At 30.9% G+C, this 20,863-nt stretch overlaps 2 protein-coding genes across 13 annotated transcripts in view; one reads left to right on the top strand and one right to left on the bottom strand.

Annotated features, from left to right (window-relative positions):
• LOC132704690 (probable beta-hexosaminidase fdl) overlaps positions 1 to 20,863 on the top strand; it is a 183,915-nt gene that overhangs the window by 84,195 nt on the left and 78,857 nt on the right. The window lies entirely within an intron of this gene.
• The window catches only part of LOC132704740 (uncharacterized), a 53,132-nt gene that overhangs the window by 28,513 nt on the left and 3,756 nt on the right, over positions 1 to 20,863 (bottom strand). For 3 of the 6 annotated variants that reach the window (XM_060674954.1, XM_060674962.1, XM_060674970.1), the window contains exon 2: positions 19,678 to 19,803. The gene's annotated coding sequence lies outside the window, so the exon portion shown is untranslated. Of the gene's footprint in view, positions 1 to 5,013; positions 5,139 to 19,677; positions 19,804 to 20,018; positions 20,038 to 20,228; positions 20,384 to 20,863 lie in introns of those variants that run through there. The other 3 variants (XM_060674988.1, XM_060674979.1, XM_060674996.1) reach the window with 3 other exon arrangements.

The raw sequence follows: 20,863 nt of genomic DNA, 5'->3' as shown, positions 1-20,863 counted from the left end.
ATTTCACATCATCAGCAAAGAGCAAAATTTGACTATCAATATTAGCTACTATATCATTAATGAAAAGCAAGAATATCAATGGCGCTAAATTGCTACCCTGCGGAACGCCGCTACTCGCCATGAATATAAGCGATGAGTGACCGCAGAGCTCCACATAATGTATTCTGTTATGCAGATATGACTTTATGAATGCCACAAGGTCATCACAAAATCCAATCAGCTTTAGTTTAGAGAGCAACAGTGTGGTTCATCCGGTCAAAGACTTTTGAAAAGTTTGTGCATAGCACATCTACTCGCCTTTCGTCGTCCAAAGCCTTAGCAGTGAATTCTGTAAAGCAAGCCACATTACTGATTGTACGACCTTTAAAAAAACCATGTTGTTTGTGGGTTAACAAGTGTTTCATTTTTATTACTTTATCAGGACCACAAGATACTTTGGTCTTAACTCGTGCTAATGCTCTTAATATAGTGTCCTCAGGTAAGTGATCGATCATAATAAATGCATTAGAGAATCCATTCAACTGAGAGATCTGCTGTTGAGGAGTATTGTCTAGCCTCCCAAAAAACATAGCAAAAGCATTAATAATCTCTTCAGGGCTGGTGTAACCCTCTTCGCTTAAGTGAAAATCCCTGGCAATTCCGTATTTGAAGTTGGATCCTCTGTGACTGCATTTTCGGCCTTAAAGATTTGTATTTGCGTTTTTGTAAATTGGTTTGAAGGCTTCTATTTTGACAGTTGAGAGTCATGCTGATGAACTCTGGCATGGACTCTTTTGTGACTCGATATGGGACGAAACTAAATCAAGTAGTCTGTTATGGCTACTTAAGTTGATAAAAAGGTTAAGTTGATAAAAGCTCAGGAAATTCATAAAACTATTAATTAATTCTACCTTATGATCACATTCACTATCTGTGCTAAATAGAGGAGCATTGAAGTCGCCGAAAATGATGACTTGACTGTTGGTAAACAAACTCATGTTATTTTCAAATTACTCAAAAAAACTCACCCAATCAGGTTTGCTAGTACAAACAACCCACCAGATCTACTATACTAATATTATTCCCAATCATATTTAAATCTACAGCAATTGCCCTAAAACCAGTCTTAATCGCTGACGCCCCCACCATGCGAAAGACCAACACTTCGAATATCTTAAACGCCTTAAGTTGCTAACTTGAAAATGAATTTTTGGACATATTTTTTTCTATCTAAACATCCACTAGTATGAACGCCACTGGTAAAAGTGAAAAAAACGATTTGTTGTCCCAAAAAAAAAAATATTCCAAACACGGTAGGAAGAATAAATATTTGTTTTTTTTTTAACCGAATTTGCTCCAAACATGAAAATAAATAATTTTAATTTTTATAAAAATCAGTGGGCCACCATTCTTCTGGTCAAAAATATTCGTTTCAAACCCTGTACGAACGTAACTGATAAAAATATTTAAAAAATCTTTTAAGTCGCAAAATACTCCTTGATGGTTAAAAAGTAGTAGAACTTTCACAAATGTAGTTAACAAAGTTTATTTTTTCAGAAAGCTTTGAAACGTCGAAAATTACCGAAGTTTACTACATATGTCTATATCAGTATTTTTTTTATAATCGTCTAAGGATTCTCCCTCTCAGTATCGTCACTCAATTAATAAACGCTCCATATATACCGGGTTAACACAAGAAAGTGGGAACACTCAATAATTCTTAAACGGCTTGAGATAGCTATTTGAAATTTTGAAGGGTTAATATAGGCTAAATTTCCAATTTTTTGACAATATGTCAATGGTTGGTTTGAGTGGACACGACAATAACTTTCGAATTTTAAATATATTTTTTTGCATTTTTGGATGCGGGAGATCATTTTACGTAGGATATGATGGTTTTTCTCATTGTCATAAATACTATTTACCTGGTCACCTGATGATGGGAAAAATTGTAAATGAAACTTTTCTTTACTTGTCTAATGGCAAATAGCATTTAACGTAGTGAACTATTAATTTTTTAGGATAACCTAATTTTTCAAATGGCGCCCTAGTGGTACTTTTTTTGCAACATTTTGATATCCAACTTTTCAAAATCCGTTGAAAAATAAGCTCAAAGGAAGGAAAAACCACATAAGTAAATACATTTCTATAAATACAAAACATTACTTATCATCAAGTCGGCATTAATGAAAATTCTGACATTTTGTACATTTCTATCTGATAATCGATTTTGTCGCGTTATCAACTTGGATTATCATGGAAAACAATAATCAATTTACAAATGGAGAAAAAGTGGACATGTTTCTGATATACGGGAATGCAGAAAAAAAGTATCTACACGCCCGTGCATTGTATCAACATCTCTAGATAATCTGTGAATAGAATTTAAAAAAAACACGGCTATCATTCTTTTAAGTATAAACTTCATCAACAACTTTATGAAGCTAACTTTGTAAGATATTGTAATTTTATTGTCAAAAAATTGGACATTCAGCCTATATTAACCCTTCCAAATTTCAAATCGCTATCTCAAGCCATTTAAAAGTTATAATGTTCCTACTTTCGTGCGACACCCGGTATACAGGAATTTATCCAAATTCGACATATTAGCAACATTTTATTAAACAAGATTGAAATTGTAGGTTTTATTGTTGGGGCAGTTGATAACTTCTGCAAAGACTAGGGTCGAGATGATATATTTTTGAAAGAAAAGAACATTGTTAGTCATATCATTAACCTACAATTCTCTTCGGAATCTGCAGTTTTGTAGACTAGAAAATGCGAACACCAAAATCTTGGATCTTTTTTTAAACAAATCTGAATTTAACAAGTTAAACACTACCCACTATTAATATTTTTTAACAATTCAAAATCAACAATAAATTAATAACAACCTTGCTGAAAAAAAGTAGAAATGCTGTGATCCTTCAGCGCTTCTACAGATAGACAATTACTTAAGTAAAAAGTAATAATGATACTAATTCTCTGCATGCGGTCATATTAACGATATTATTGTGACCATGCAGAGAAGAGCTTCTTATTTATTTTTTTTTTATTTTTGTTTATTTATTTATTTTATTTTTTTAGACAGGTGAAATTCGGTTCGGTCCGCCACTGGCATATTTAACAAAAATTGTGGTACATTAGATAATGCATCGCTGTGCAAAGTATATGTGCGCTAAATTTCATTAAAATATATTTTTTTATTTATTATTATTTATTTTATGAAAAGTTTACCACCCTGTATCTCAAAAATTAAGACGTGAAAAGATTTATTTTTAAAATGAACCCAAAAATCGCGCCCTTAATTATTGACATAGAAATTAGAAAATACCCTGTATATAAATAGATTAATAACCTGTCTGTATACTGCGAATATAATTTTTAAGTTTTTTATGCAAAGAAACTCAATCTATCTTGGTAAATCATCAAACGCTTTTGGTACATCAAAATACAATTTTCAGGTGCTATAGCGGTCTTTATAGTTCTCGTCTCATAATTATGTACTTGATTAGATAAAATTATTGATACATTAGATTTTTGGTCATTATTTAGTACTTTGAATATTGATTAACATTTTTCGATTTGCAGTATGTCGTAATCATATAATATTCTTTCTATTTTGTGTCGTAACATTTATCATCTTTTGAAAATTTGTTCCCGATATAGGAAATACATATAAAAAGCGAGACATAAAACAAGCATTGTAGATCACGTTCCTGTTTTTTTTTAAGATTAATAACGCTGCATTTAAATATTCCAGCGATCATACAATTAATACAATTAACAGAGTTAACCTTAAATATCTAACATTACTTACTAGCTCTAGATGTGTAATTTATATTTATCTTTACATTTTGTATTTGTTTATTTTTTTGCTCAAATACCATAGATTTTATTTATTTTCATTCATTTTTAATTTATTAGTATAAAACCAATCCACACATTTTCGCGGTTGGCTTCTCCGCATAAAGCATTTTCGTCTGCACCTGCGTGCTTTGAGATTAGTAGAGTTCTCCCAACTCTATACCATTTTTACAAGCCAGGGACCTATTTAAGATGTTAGCCGACAAGAACTGTGCCGTGCAGTGTTGTCTTTTAAGAGTAGGATTTAAAAGTAAGAATAGATTTTTCATTGCATGAACTAATAGTAATCTCACCGATGAAACTCTACACAAATCCGTCAGCTTTAAGCATTTGTATGCAGGAATTACCGAAGTACGATTCTGGGACATTATTATGGAGTTGGGAATCTATTTATTCACGGTTACAGAGAGAAAAATTTACCAAAATTAAACACCGGGTTATGTCGTAAAAATGGCATATGGTTCGGAGAACCCCATGTTTCAAGTTTAAAAAATACGGAGAGTACAACAGAGGCGCCAAGACGGAACACTGCGGCACTCCTCAAGAATTTGACCGTATATTACTTGGGATATTCTTACATTTTAGAAATTGATTTCTACCTTCAATAAAAGTTTTAATTAAATTGGGCATAGCTCCATAGCTCCAGTAATTCCTAGGTTTTCCAATTTATGTAATAAAATCTCAAAACCAAGTACCACAGGGGCACTTATTTTGCTTGTTTTTAACTCATTATTTTATAAGTTAAATATGTATCTGACTCTGGCCGCTTCACAGGCTGGTGTTGAGTTGATTCTCATTTGTAACCTCTGAGTTTATAGTGTTATCACTTCTAACCTCTGCAAACCTTTCAAAACTAGTGGGTTTTTCTATAGTGATCTCGTTTTGCGAGTCACGAACAATACTGATGCCAAGAGTGGCAAAATGGTCATTCAGGTGACTAGCAATGTCCTTTTTGATTATCTATTTCTCGATTGCTTTCGATAATACAACTCATTTGTGTTTCATTGGTTTTATCTTGGAGGAAGTTATTGATAAAACCCCACTGTTTTTTGACATTATTGCCTACAATTACCCACTAATATTTTAGTGTGAAATACCTAGTGCAAAAGAAACTTTTAGAATTTGTATCTTCTAATTCGCGTTTACGGGAATTAAACTACCACCTACCTACAACCTATGGATTTACATTCCAAACTAGCAAGTATCGAACACAACACAATGAAAATCCTGAGAGTTCTCTCGATCGAACCGAATCAGAATTTACTACGCCAAATACTGTCTATAGAAAATATCAAACAAACTGGTGGTCGACTCATATCAATTTTATTGAAATAATCGATAACATGAATATATAATTTATTAAGTTATTTTCAGGTGGTTAGATTCAATTGGAAACAGTCCAATAGAATAGGTCGGCTTGAGCTGATGCGTATTGAAAAATTATGTGTACTACAAGTAAACAGGTCAAAAAGTAGATGACGAAGAGAAAACTAAATATTTATGAAGCACCTACACACAAAAAAAAAACAATGACATTTGTAGAATAAAAGTGGTAGGACGTCGGCAGGGTTTGGTATGTTGCTCAAAAAGAAGAAAAAAAATGCAATCATTTTTCATTCAAAATAAAACGTCTTAATCGAAGGACATTTAGTAAATCATAGAAACTTCATTTTAAATTATTTTTGAGAATATGAACCAAGTAATGGACAAAACCATTGACTTCAGTCAATGAAAATATGCTGAAATGATTGTTTGGTCTTCTGGTTAGATATAAATATCATTTCTCGAAAACGGTTAATACCATCGAAAAAATTACCAGACGAAAAGACGCGCGAGAAACTTTGATTTTAAAGGTTTCATATTTGCACAGGGCGTTCAAAATATTTTGGGCTAAATTAAAAAATGTAATGCAAGTCTCAAATTTGCAGCTATCGACTCTGAATGTTGCAGATAACTAGAAGTCAATACCCACATCTAATCTGTAGAAGTCACGCGTAATCAAATCCCCCGAAGTATTTAAAAAAAAAAAAATTCTTTGCTTTCAAAAAAAAATATTTTCTTTACAACTGTGGAACCGATTATCAAAATTCTTGAACCCAGGGATGCGAAAGATCCGGAACTATAACTTTTATTTATATACAGGGTTTTCAATTATAGACAGAAATTATTAGCCGTGGATCAAAATTCGTAAAAAAACATGGATATTTCGTTGAAGTAGTACCATAGACCGCATCAAGCAGTTACGAATTTTGTACTAGTCGTTATTTCTCATGCTCAGACAACAAATATTTTGTCGAAAACCATTACTTTGGGGGGGAGGGGGGCATAACCATTACTTTGACATTTTTTCGATTATGTACAGGGAAAAATGCGAAAAAACCCTAAAGGGTAAATTACTGGTAGTAAATAAAAAATTGTAAAAGATGGGACAAATTGGTTTAAACAATATCAATATCATGAAGTATTATCATACAGGGTGCGCAAGATATTTGAAAAAATAGTATTTTCAACTAGTTAGTCATAATTTGCATTGCATGGGGTTTCATAATTGAAATAATTTTAGAAGATGGATCAAGTGAGAAGATATTCTTCCATAGCAGGTCTTGCGGTATTAAATGAAACGCCCTTTTAAAATGAATTAATATGTTATGTCATTTTCAAAAAAAAAAAAGATGTTTAATCTCATTACTTTTTGGACGACAAACTTCTTCTTGAGTCCTTGTTTTGTCGCCACATCCAATAAAAATTGAAATTTCAATTCTCTGGGTTGTGTATTATTAATTTAAGAACTTTACTGGTACTACCTATATTTACTTCAATATGAATTTTTTTTTTTTTGCTCATCATAACTAAGAGATGGGTATAGCGTATGCCAGTAGAGGGAAAAGGAACTTGATGTCAGCATCTACTTTTTGACCCACCTTTTTTTCTAGTTCCTGCAAATCCAATTTCTAATTTTTAAATAAATTTGTTCCACGTTTTCGTACATTTTTGGAGAAAGACAATGTTAGTCACCTTATTCTTAATATAATTTTGTCTCTGAAATAAAGTCTTATTCCTATTAATACATAAATAAAATCTGAACAAGCCAGGTCCGTAACGTAACTGCAGCTAAGGAGGCATACATTTTAATTAACAATGCCCCAAACGAAGAGGTATTTTAGGTGTTAAAGTGATTTATAAAAAGCTTACCTAGGAACGGGGACGGAGCTTAATTAAGAATTATTTTGGATTGTGGTCTGCGAAGGCTTGAAATCCTTTTATGTAACTAAATAATAAGAAGATTTTAACAGCATATAGGAATCTATTCAATTCAATTCAATTGTATGTATCGTCTATTAGCAAATACAAGTATTTATTTATTTATTTATTTAAAGACATCTACCTAGCAGGAAGCCCAACTAACAGAAAGGTTATACAAATTATTAAATGGTTACAGATGCATTAATTAAATCTGATAAACAACTAAGAGAATCGGAAAAGACTGAAATTAATAATTAGTATGTTAGATTGCGAAAAACCACAGGAATCTCCTGCATGTACTTTTTTTTTTTTCTAAAATCTCTACAATCACTTTCAACTGCGACGGCAAGTCCATGTGTTTAGTTAAAAAAAGTGTTTGAAAAGCGTCCCTTGGGATTTCTGGTGCACCAAAATGTTCAAAATGACATTGTAGAATGTGTATACGGAAAATGGGTGTGAATATAATAGACGACACTGTATTGCCTAAGCAGTTAAACCCAACTTGTGCTTCCGCACGGCAAATCTTTAACGACAGTTAGGCAATCGGGTCTTCTAAAACAGGGCTTCTTAAACTGTGGGTCGCGACCCCCAAGGGGGTCGCGAGACTACTGAAAGGGGGTTCCAAAGATCTGATACTTTTCAATCATTATAAATAAAATTTTAAAATTAATATAAATACAAATAAAAATCATACAAAATACTATTGTAGTTTTATTATAATTATTTTTTGAAAAAAGTGGCAATGCAAAACTGTTATGTAGGGCCTATAAATGAAAATATGGAAGTAGCATATCATACAAGCTTATTGCTGCATGCTGAAGTTAGGTGGCTATCAAGAGGTCGAAGTTTGAAACGATGAAGTTCTTATATTTCTAACAGAGCAAAATTCTAATTTGACCGATTATTTTCACGATAATTTACGGCTTCTCAAGCTGTGCTATTTGGCAGATATTTTTGATAAAATCAATGATATGAATTTATCAATGCAGGGAGGCTTTGTTAAAAAAAATCTTATATGGAAGAACAGAGTGGAAAGTGGATCGCTCGAAATGTTTCCATTTACTGACGAGTATATAATTAGTAACAATATTTCAAAAAAAGATACTCCTATAACAAAAATTATAGTTAATCATTTGAAGGATATGGAAGTTTACATGCATAGGTATTTTCCCAATGATATCGATACACAACAATGGATTTGCAATCCATTTTCAATTGAAATGGAAGAAATTAATTTTTTAAACTTAAAAGCAAAAGAAGAATTTGTCGAATTAACAAGTGATACTACCTTGCGACTTAGATTTTCTCAAGTGCCTGTGCATGAATTTTGGATAGAAATCAAATCAGAATATCCCCTACCATCGGAAATGGCAATGAACAAATTACTGCCATTTTGTACAACATATTTATGTGAATCAGCCTTTTCCACATTAATTAACATAAAATCAAAAAACCGTTCAACTTTATTAAACGTTGAAAATTTGTTACGATCTGCACTAACTCAAATTGAGCCTAGATTTAATTATTCGTGTAAAAATAAACAATCACATCCGTCACATTAATATTGTTTGATGTTAATAATATGTTTTTATTTAAAAAAATGTTACAAAAGTTTATTTTTTCTATTGAATAAATATGTATGTATATATATAGTTTTATGTTATTCTGTTTATTGTGTTTTATTACGACCGATATCCCGTCAACGTTTCCAATTAAATATATATATATATATATATATATATATATATATATATATATATATATATATATATATATATATATATATATATGTCAAATGAATGGGTACGTATTCTTTAATCCTTATTTTATTTACATTGTAAAATAGTGCGATATTACATCTACATCTACGGTTAATATATATTTCATTATATGGAGGAGGGGGTCGTTTAAAATTTCCTAAGCTTGAAGGGGGTCGCTATATAAAAAAGTTTAAGAAGCCCTGTTCTAAAAAGCTCTATTATCCGTTGCTTCGCCCTATCGTAATTGAGTGAGAATCGCGAAAGTCGCCATGTTGTATTTTCCTTCCGTGTTGTCTAAATCGGACATTTTAAGATATTATTAAAGGTAGGGCGTGACCGAATTACATTTCCGACAAAAATCCAGTAAGTTCCATGAAACACTTTCGATAGCTATCTAACTCTATTTTCAAAATATGTCATAAATTTCTCGGAGAAGATTTCGACTTTGCCAGAATGGGTTCGACGAGAATGTATTAGAGTTTTTTTTGTTTCAAAGGAAACTGGTAAAAAAGTGACTGCTTAGTTTCCTTTTTTTCGTTTTATACAAATATCAATTTTTAGTATACCGGACAAAATCACCTGCTTTTCCCCAAATGTTTGAGAGAACATATCTGTATTAAAACTCAATTTACTTCAAACTCCCATTGTCTTTGATTTAAATGCACAATTTGAAGTGAACAATAGTTGAAAATAGTTCAAAAAAACTTATTAATATTGAACAAATTTTTTAAAGAAAATCGGTACCCCATATCATTGCTACATATCGTAATAGAGTTCCATTAGTTTACGTAATTTTGTCAAATGAAAGTTTATAAAAATCTTACCCTCTCAACAATTAGGTTAGTTGAACTGAGGTGGCTTTTACTTGATGAAAATCCATTTAACAAAATAAATAAGAACTAAAAGTTCAGATTTTCACGAAATTGTATATTTTCACATGACAATTGTTTCGATAACACAGCGTCTTTATCAAATGTAATATTTACAAACTACTTGCTACTATATATACCGAAAAATGACATTAAAATCTTAATTAATGGTGTGAGAATTTAAGTTTAATATGAAGGTATTTAAATCTAATTGATCGTTGAATGTCTCATTTTGTTAATCTCCATGGCTTCCAATAAATTAAATTTTCTACTGTTTGTGGCTGTATGTAAAATATGTATAGCATAATTAGAATCTAGACTACTGTTTTTAAAAGCTATTTTATATTCGTTAATGCGTTTCTTGAAGGATCTACCTGTTTGTCCAATATAAATTTTAGGACAAGATCCGTAATTCAACCTGTGGACACCTGATTTTTGAGATTTTGGACATTTGGTTTTATTGTTTTTTAAAAATTTTCCTATTGTGTTGTTAGCTCTGAAAGCTATTGTAAAACCACATTTTGACAAATGTTTTGAAACTTTTCCACTGGGTTCTCCTATGTACGTAATTGTTTTAAATTGTTCGTGTTCTGTATTTGGTCTCGGATAAATAGAGTTTACTGTTGTCTGTATTTGTTTTTTATTTATAATTTTATCTATAATGGAGGAATTGTAGCCGTTGTTCAGTGCAATTTGTTTAATGATATTAAGTTCTTTGGTGTAATTTTCTGTTGAGAGTGACGTATTAAGAGGTCTTTGTATAAAAGAGTGAAATGCATTTTGTGTGTATAAGGGTGATTTGAGCTGTTATGTATGACTGTGTCCGTGTGTGAAGATTTATAATAAATGGAAAAATCTAATTTGTTTTGCGTTTTCGTAATTGTTAAGTCTAAAAAATTAATAATTAATAATAATAATAATAGTTCAATCTCGAAAGTGAATTTTATACGGTTATGTAATTTAAAAAAGAATTGGATTGTTTGTCCGTTCCAACACAGCAAGCAAAGACATCATCCATCATCCACCATTGAAAACTTTTACTTAAAGGATTAGACCAACAAAACTAGTAAATATTTTAAAGTTCCACACAGATTTTAAACCAAAATTTGCAATATAAAATTCTTTTGAATTAATCAACAAAATTGAAGATATCAAAATCCCTTCTAATGCAACACTATTGTCTTTTGATGTACAAAACTTATTTCTCAGTATTCCACCTATGGATGTGATAGATATAGTAGATTTTACCATCACTCGGAAACAGGTTAACCCATTGTTAAAACAAGATTTATTAGATTGCTTAATAGTATCTTTAGACCAAAATTATTTTGAATTTAATGGACAGATTTACATCTCTAAGGAAGGTTTCATTATGGCAAACCCACTTACTCCTTTGTTAGCCGACATTTTTATGGATAATTTGGAAAATATTATCCTTTAAGTAAAAGTTTTCTATGGTGGAATAGATATGTGGACGACGTCTTTTCTTGCTTTGTTGGAACGGACAGACAATTGAATTCTTTTTTAAATTACATTAATTTATTACAGGATAACTCTATTAATTTTTTACACTTAACTATTACGAAAACGCAAATAAATTAGATTTTACCATTTATCACAAATCTTCACACACGGACACAGTCATACATAAATCACCCTTATTCACAAAAATGGCCGCATTTAATTCTTTTTATACACAGAATTCTTAATACGCCACTCTTAACAGAAAATTACAACAAAGAACTTATTATCATTAAACAAATTACACTGAACAACGGCTACAATCCGTCCATTATCGATAAAATTATAAATAAAAACAAATCCGGACAACAGTAAACTCTATTTATCCGAAACCTAATAGAGAACACGAACAAGTTAAAACAATTACATACATAGGCGAACCCAATGAAAAAGTTTGAAAATATTTGTCAAAATGTGGTTTAAAAATAGCTTTCAGGACTAACAACACAATAGGAAAATTTTTAAAAAAACAATTAAACGAAATGTCCAAAATCACAAAAATCAGGTGTCTACAGGTTGAATTGCGGATCTTGTCTTAAAATTTATATTGGACAAACAGGTAGATCCTTCAAGAAACGCATTAACGAATATAAAAAGCGTTTAAAAACAATAGTCTAGACTCTAATTTAATTTAATTTCAATTTTAATTATTGGATTTAATTTATTTTATTGGAAGCCATGAAGATTAACAAAATGAGACATTCGTGTGTATTGCGTAACGATCATTTAGATTTAAATATCTCTCCATTATTAAACTTACATTCTCATAACAACATTAATTAGGGTATTAATGTCGTTCGCTCGAAATTCGTTTTTTTCTAAATGTACAGGGGCGTCGGGAATTTGCAAAAAACTGAAAATTTTGTTCCCCTTATAAAGATAATTGACCATAACCAGTTGTCAGTTTCTTTTACATAATCATCTAGCCCACATAAACAGTTAAAACTATTGCATTTATGGTTTTGACGTATTCCACAGGGTGTTCAAGATATTAAGTGTTATATTAAGAAATGTAACAGGTGATCTAAATTAGCAGTTAGCAAGTTTTTTTTTCGATTTTCGACTGTTTTTCTAACTTTCCTATGAAACACGATCAGTGTTCGAAAGTTGAAGTTATCGACTTCATTTTTGCACACATACGAAGTTTGGTTCTCTGATGGAACCCATTGAAATTGCGTTTCCAGAGGTCTAACGAAAAAATCATTTCTCAAAAACGGTTTACGCGACCAAAGAAATTCTTAAACGAGCAGAGGCAGAAGATTCGGCTCCATAAAATTTTGTTCTTGAAAATTTTTCGAAGATGTATATGGTACACCGCAAATTCAAAAAAACTGAAAAATGGGTTATTATTGAAAATTGACTATAACTAAAAGACTGTGCTTCGGATGTTAGCTAACACTTTTGTCATTAAGGTTTTTACCTGTTGTACAGGGTGTTGAAGTGCTATATTCAAAAATTAACAGTGCAGCTATCGACTTCAGATTTTTCAGAAGGTTAAAAGTCCACACCCGTATTTCATCTGTTGAAAAAGGACATACTTCAATATGACAAAGTTTTTTTTTTATTTTTGAAATTTTTTTTTGGTGTATTTTGGCTTCCAGAAAAAAAATATTTTCTCGAAAACCATGAACCCCATTGGCAACATTTGAGAACCAGGAAATGCAGGAGACCCGGGACCATAACTTTTATTTCACGCATTTTTTCCATTATAAACAGGGTGTTTGAATTATAGACAAAAATCTATAAGACCCTGAAAATCGTTCTTAAATTAAATTATTAGCCGTAAATCAAAATTCGTGAAAAATATGGCCAACTGGTTTAAACTGTGTTATAGGGCATATCAAGAGCTACAACTTTTGTATTTGCGGTTTTTGTCTATCGCACACGCTGTTCGAGATATTTGAAAAAATCGAAATAAAACTCGCCATTTCATAAAACAAGTATTTTCTGGAAAACCACTTACTCTATTGGAAAAAATTGTATTGCAGGAAAAGTGGGAAATCCAGGGCTATAGCTATAACCTCTATAACGAACATTGTTTGAATTATATACAGGGTGCGTCGCTTGTTGTGCGTAAATTATTGGCGATAAATGAAAAACTAGAACGATGCGGTAATTTGATTTGAACTGACAAATTATATTTCATATGATATTATATATATTTTTAAATTTTTTGCTTTTTTGGTATTGTCTCCGTTGCGGATTGTTGGCGGAAGTCAAGTCTATTGACGCTCCTAATTTATACGGACGATTTTCTTTCGTTTCCAACGAGCACAGCCGAAAAGCAAAGCAATCGTCTGCGAAGGATTATTAAACCAGAACCAGTCGAGAGGCGAAACAATTTAATACGCGAATAATTTAATTCTCGTCTGGAAAATAATAATCTGTCAGGATCGCGGTTGGCCGGACTTCCGATGCACTACGGCCCACTGTCGTATAAGCGCATTACGTGCCTCGGACAGTTTATTGGATTTTACGTTCGTCTGTCGCCACTAAAACGTCATTTTAAAATTGTCTGCGTGTAAAGTGATAAAAGTTTATTACGTATTTCGGGAGATGGACGGGTCGCGTTTTATTTATACGTTTATTTACCGAGAATTAAGTTGATCCGGTTAAACGGGTGTGCGGGTAAAGTTTATTGCCGATAATGTGCTCTGCACCAAACCAAAATTGATATCTGAGGTGTAACAAGCTCAAAAAAATGTCGTTTACGAGATGGCGGCTGACATTTGGCTAATTTGACAAAAAATGCTTTATCACAAAACCGTAGTGAAATTAATGAAATTAAATAATTGTATTAATGAAATTAAATAATTAGATTAATTAAAATAATTAACTATTTAGATTAATTAAATTAATTAATTAAATACAAATAATGACCTATAAGAGGAGGGGGGAGGGGGATTAATTATAGGGGTTATGTTGAGAAGCAAAATTTAGAAAATATTTACAAATTGTGCCTTAATTGTCACAGATTATTCAATATTTCTGAGGTATCTGAAAGGTAGTTTAAACTTTGACCCTTCTCGCTACCTCACTTATAATTGTAATAAAAGATAATGCGATTCAATACATTAAATATATTTAATGTTGCCAGAAAAACTAAAATTCATTTAAGTATTTCTGATTAAGGTAAATTTAAGGACTACTAATCAGCCTCACCCAACTCAGAATCAATTTGAAACTCATTATCTTCATCTGAGTCAGGTAGAGAATCTTGAGAATCGCTCGATATTAGCATGTCTAGGGCTCAAAATTATTTCAGTTTTTTCTATGGAAGCTTCCTAAGGCTAGAGATATAAGGATCGGAGGATACAGGAAGTCTATTGAAAACATCTTCCATCGTCTTTACACCAGAAAACTTTCGAGAGAAATCTTCACGATACGTCTTTATGTCTTTATTTCTGGCCTCTTGAGTCTCCTCGGATAATTGTCCGATTGATAACAGCTCATTTTTGCTCGGTCCTGTTGACAGTTTGCAACTTCTGTCTCATTTTACAGTAGAAAATGATGCTTTCATGTCGTCTTCACGGTATCTATCGTTTTTTCATCACCTCCAGTAATCCCCGTTTTCAGATGATTAAATAGAACAGATAACAGGTCTCTTAGGCTGTCCTTCACCATTTGATAAATGTCCTTTCTAGTATAAACAGTTCCTGGCAAGTGGAGCCGGAAACAAAGAAGTATATAAAGGTATCACTACTGCTTAGTATATCACATATTTTGTGAAATCTGTATTCAAAGAATGAGAAAATCATTAAAATGTAATACGATTCTTGCCTTATTCTTTTATATGCAGGGTGTTTGAAATTATTTTAATTGTTTATAGTTTTAAAATTGAACCTGCGTACAAGGTTATGATTTTATTACTAATTTTGTCAAAATAGAAATGTCAGCCGATACCAACAATTATATATTTATGCATTATTTTAGCCCGAACCGTGTACTACATCACCCTATCATTGAAATTCTCAGAATAGGAATTTTGTCTTTACTATGGCCGGTTTTCAGGCGATTTATTCCACGGTGCGTCGATGGTCGTGGTCCCATGATTAATGGTTACGATTTGCGATGGCATAGTAGGTCATGAAACCAAAAGACCACTCGCATACTCCACTGATGCTCCCATGATCCTTCTTCCAATAGTCTTTGAATAGTCTCTTCTATCTCATCTCTCCATGAACTTCTTCGCCGCCATTTCTTTCTTCCTCCAATCGAGCTCCAGTCCGTCACTTTGTTGATCCATCTGTTTCTCGCTGCTCTAACATACCGTTTTGGTGTCTATGTGACGTATTACATCTTTTTAGAAAACTTCTGGATTTCTCCTGCACCGGTTTTTGTTGAGTCGAACTTTGAGGGATCGAAGATGTTTGGATTTTCTGATACTAGGTTAGCTATTAATTAAAAAAAATATATATTTTCAAGCAAAACAATAGTCGTTTGCAGTAGGTGGGTTTCGAACCTCCGCTGAATCTGTCTGCAAGTCTAACTATTTCTTTCTGATGATGATATTCGACAAAATTTGTTGATATTAGGTTAGCTGTTAATTAAAATATAATTAATTAGTTAATTTATATATATATATATATATATATATATATATATATATATATATATATATATATATATATATATATATATATATATATATATATATATATATATATTCTCACGTATTGATTCACGGATGGAAAAATGTGATGACACTATATTCCGGGATATCATCCGTTCGCTCGTTGAACTCCGACTGGAATCCTGCATCCGACTGGAATCCTGCAAGTCTTGCATCCGACTGGAATCCTGCAGACGTTTCGCCAAAATCTCACTTGGCATCTTCAATGCTCGCGTTCCGAAAACACTTCGAACACTATATATATATATATATATATATATATATATATATATATATATATATATATATATATATATATATATATATATATATATATATATATATATATATATATATATATATATATATATATATATATATATATATATATATATATATATATATATATATATATATATATATATATATATATATATATATATATATATATATATATATATATATATATATATATATATATATATATATATATATATGATGACACTATATTCCGGGATATCATCCGTTCGCTCGTTGAACTCCGACTGGAATCCTGCATCCGACTGGAATCCTGCAAATCTTGCATCCGACTGGAATCCTGCAGACGTTTCGCCAAAATCTCACTTGGCATCTTCAATGCTCGCGCTCCGAAAACACTTCGAACACTTCAACTTTCGAACTTCACTTCGAACAGTTCAACGAGCGAACGGATGATATCCCGGAATATAGTGTCATCACATTTTTCCATCCGTGAATCAATACGTGAGAATATATATATATATATATATATATATATATATATATATATATATATATATATATTATATATATATATATATATATATATATATATATATATATATATATATATATATATATATATATATATATATATATATATATATATATATATATATATATATATATATATATATAAAATATATAAATAGTATAATAGTTTATTATGTACGGAATTCAGGAGTTTCTGTTTGCAAAAATTTTTTTCGGAAACTTTCAAAATATCTAACAGAAGATGTCTCGCGGTCTTCACAAAAAGGTTGGTTCATTTAGAAAAACAGATGAAGGTAAGATTAAAGTTGTACGAGAACATGTTCTGAGTTTTCCAGCATGTTAGAGCCATAACACTTCTGGTCGAAAATATCTAAGTCAAGACGTAAATATTCTAAAAACATATGGGCCGTGCGTATAAAAAATACAATAAATAAATATACAATGGAAGAGATTTCTAAAAATGCTCCATATAAGATGTTTTATGAGACTTCTTTGGATGAAAACTCCGAACTGAAAGTATTACACCTTTCACCTGAAAGAGGAAGGCCAAAAATATACGAAAATTATACACAACCATTAGACCAATCACAGATGAAAAACGTAAAACGCTTTACTTCTCTAAATACTAAAAAATAAATTACTTAGCTACAATGTAATAAATTTGATTAAAATGTTAATTTTTAAAAAACTTTTTTCCTGGATGGTTTAAGTCATTATATAATTTTTCGAAAATTATATAAATAAATTCAATATCTCAAAACCACATTTCCTTTTAAAAATGGTTATAAATTTCGCATTCATAATAAATACTTATTTGTTTGCACTATTTGATTGTCAAAACATTTTATTCCATAATACAAAAAAATTTTTAGTCCTTTATATTGCAAACCTCTTAATATCCCGAAACAACAAATATATGACGTATACCATCTTCATAATCAAGGGCTCATATTTTCATGGAAGTTCCTTAGCATAAATCGTACTTTGCATATTTTCTGGTGTTGTTGTAGAAATCTAATCTAAAACTTCAAATTATTTTTCCTCATGTCCTCTTTCCGGTTTATGACTTTCCGTTTTTCATATTCAAAACTACCCCCAGCATCAAACCGTTCCACTAAACACTGAAAACATTGTATACTTGGTATACTACTTCGTCTTGTAAAGTCTCACGTTTTTTTTTTTCGCTTCACTCGGTATATAAATCATATTAATTAATTCAGCTTTAGGAAAATCCATATTATTTTTTTTTTAATTTCTGACACCAAAATACATGTTATGAATCTATTTACTCAGTTGTCAGCTAAAAATTTGACGATGTCAGTTTGTCTTGGCCAACTAATGTTATGGCAATAGTCTTAGACAGAAAGGAGGGTAAAAATTGGAAAAGTTAAAATATACTTAAGAGTTAAAGGTTTACGTTAGATCTTGAAGAGAAAATAATAATATACATAGTGTGCCATTTAAGATCCAAATATAACATATATTTATATTTAAAAATAATGTCGCTTTCGATAATTTTTTGCTAGTGTGAAAACCAGAACTTTTTAATTAAAATATTGGAAAAGCTCTTAAGTTTGGATATGTATTATTAATAATAAAAAAGTTAAAGAATTTTAAAAGGGCTCGTGTTCCATTTTAAAAAATATATTCAATTGAACTGGTTTACTAACCGCGGTGGATATGGGATTTGCTTTTACTGTGTTTCAATGGCACTTTTTTTTTCAAATGTTATTAATTACTTTCTTCCTCTGCAATGAATTGTGTGAATCAGACACCCAGTATACTGATTTTCTGTCAAAAATGTCCCACTAGCAGCAAAGAGGTACGATTTTGGGAAAAAAAGAGAAGAAAAACGTAGGCAGTAGATCGACCAATTGAAAATATTGAGAACTACACACTAGAAAATTTCATGCCAAATTTTACACGAAAAGTGATCTTCGCACCAGTTTGTGTATTTCACACCAAGGATGTTGGTAATTTTTACCAGTATTCAAAGTACAATGGAATACAAAATAGAGTTAAACATAGCAATGTAATCTATTGTTAAACGGACGTCTTAACATACATTTGATCGTGTAAACATTACCCAAAACAGTGTTGAATAAAATATACTGAATCATCTTAATGTATAATGTTATTGAGCCTACCTTTTTTTATTTTTCAATTTAGAAAAAATTCTTAAATTTAAAGTGTGGTGCTTGAAAATATTATTTTGATGCTTTTTTATTACTATGCGATTTACATTTTATTTTGTTTTTTCTTGAAAGTTCTATACATTAAATACTCATTAAACCGACAAAGAGAAAATGTTGAGAACTACACACTAGAAAATTTCATGCCAAATTTTACTCGAAAAGTGATCTTCGCACCAGTTTGTGTACATTTCGCACCAAGGATGTTGGTAATTTTTACCAGAATTCAAAGTACAATTTAATACAAAATAGTGTTACACATAATTCACTAATTTAGGGAAACTATACACATACCAATGTAATCTATTGTTAAACGGACGTGTTCACATGCATTGGATCGTGTAAACATTACCCAAAACAGTGTTAAATAGAACATACTGAATCATCTTAATGTACAATGTTATTGACCACAACTTTTTTTATTTTTCAATTTAGAAAAAAATCTTAAAATTAAAGTGCGGTGCTTGAAAACTTTTTTTCATGCTTCTTTATTACTGTGCTGTTTAGTTTTTTTTTGTTTTTTTAATAGTTCTATACATTTTTTTAGCATAGCTTAATTTGACGCAGAATTCGAAAATGAATTTAGAAAAATGTTGTTCTATATTTTCTATTTAATGCAAAAAATCTTTTGTATTTATCATTGTTTCATAACTTTTGAAACCAGTACAGTGAGACACGCTGTATGTAGCGATCGCAACAGACTGCAGATAATATACAATGTCGACTGTTTTCAATTTATTTTAAAGTAACGGCAACGCAGACAAGACAAAAATGACACTTGCGTCGAATGTACCGAGAATCCCGAAAAAAAAACCTCAAGTGTAATCGAAATTAATTCTTACTTGATATATAGAGCCGCCGTCGTCTATTGTTGCATAATATCTGCTGTTTCGTCGATATTTCAAAGGTCATCCAGAAGGGCACTCGAGCATCGATTCCCGGATGCATTCGGCCATCGAGGAGTTCCTCTGAAACCATAAGTAAGGCTTTAACACAGTTTTCGACTTTTAGAAGCCTCCGGTGATTCAAATTTCGTAAATCGAAATCGACCGGTGAAATTGAAGATTCTATTATTTCTGTAATGCGGAGTAGAATACGCATAAGTTGTAATTTAATTGCGTTTAAATATAGATTAATTAAAACGGCAAGCAAGATGTGTTGCCTATAGACATTTGACACTCACCAAAACCAATAGAATTATGGTACTGATTTGGGGTCATAAATAAATCTTAGTGTATTAGCTACTGGAAATATTACTTTTACTATTATAAAAGTTATCAAATGATTAAATTTTATTCAGAAATATCTACATTAATTAAAATAACAAGCAAGATGTGGTGCCTATAAATTGTTGACACCAAAACGCAAATTAATAAATGTTTTATTTAAATACCTGTAAAAAAATTCCGCATGTATCGATATGTAGATGCCAATATCTAAAATAATAAATAAATAATAATAAATGACTTAAATTAGGCAATATGAATATTTATACAGAGTAGCTCAGATATTGGAAATATGACTTTCACTGCCATAAAATTTATCAAATTAATATAAAAGTATCTCAAAATGTGTATATTAATTAAAATGGCAAACAATATGTGTTGACATCAAAACCGAAATTAATACTTTTTTTGTATTGATTTGGGGTTACAAATGAATGCTTTATTTAAATATACATAACAAATGCAGATTATTACATTACAATTTATACAGAGTCGATTAAATTTGATTAATATAAAAGTGTTTAAAAAAATATTTATTAATTGATATGGCGAACAAGATATGTTGTCTGTAGCATCTTTAATTTCTTTAAGTTAATACGTTTTTTGTACTGCTTTGGGGTCACAAATAAATGTTTTCGTTATATATCTGTAACAAATTCCAGATCCAGATAGTAATATCCAGTTTAACTACCTAAATTAGGCAATTTAAATATTTATACACAGTGGCCCACAGTCGATTAGCTATTCGAAATATTGCTTAATTAATTTATTAATTAATATGGCAAGCAAGATGTGTTGCCTA

Source organism: Cylas formicarius, unplaced genomic scaffold (genome assembly GCF_029955315.1).
Source record: "Cylas formicarius isolate icCylForm1 unplaced genomic scaffold, icCylForm1.1 PGA_scaffold_10__41_contigs__length_53128322, whole genome shotgun sequence".
NCBI classification, from domain to species: domain Eukaryota; kingdom Metazoa; phylum Arthropoda; class Insecta; order Coleoptera; family Brentidae; genus Cylas; species Cylas formicarius.
The sequence above is the reverse complement of the archived record's forward strand: the minus strand, read 5'-3'. Positions and strand labels throughout refer to the sequence as shown.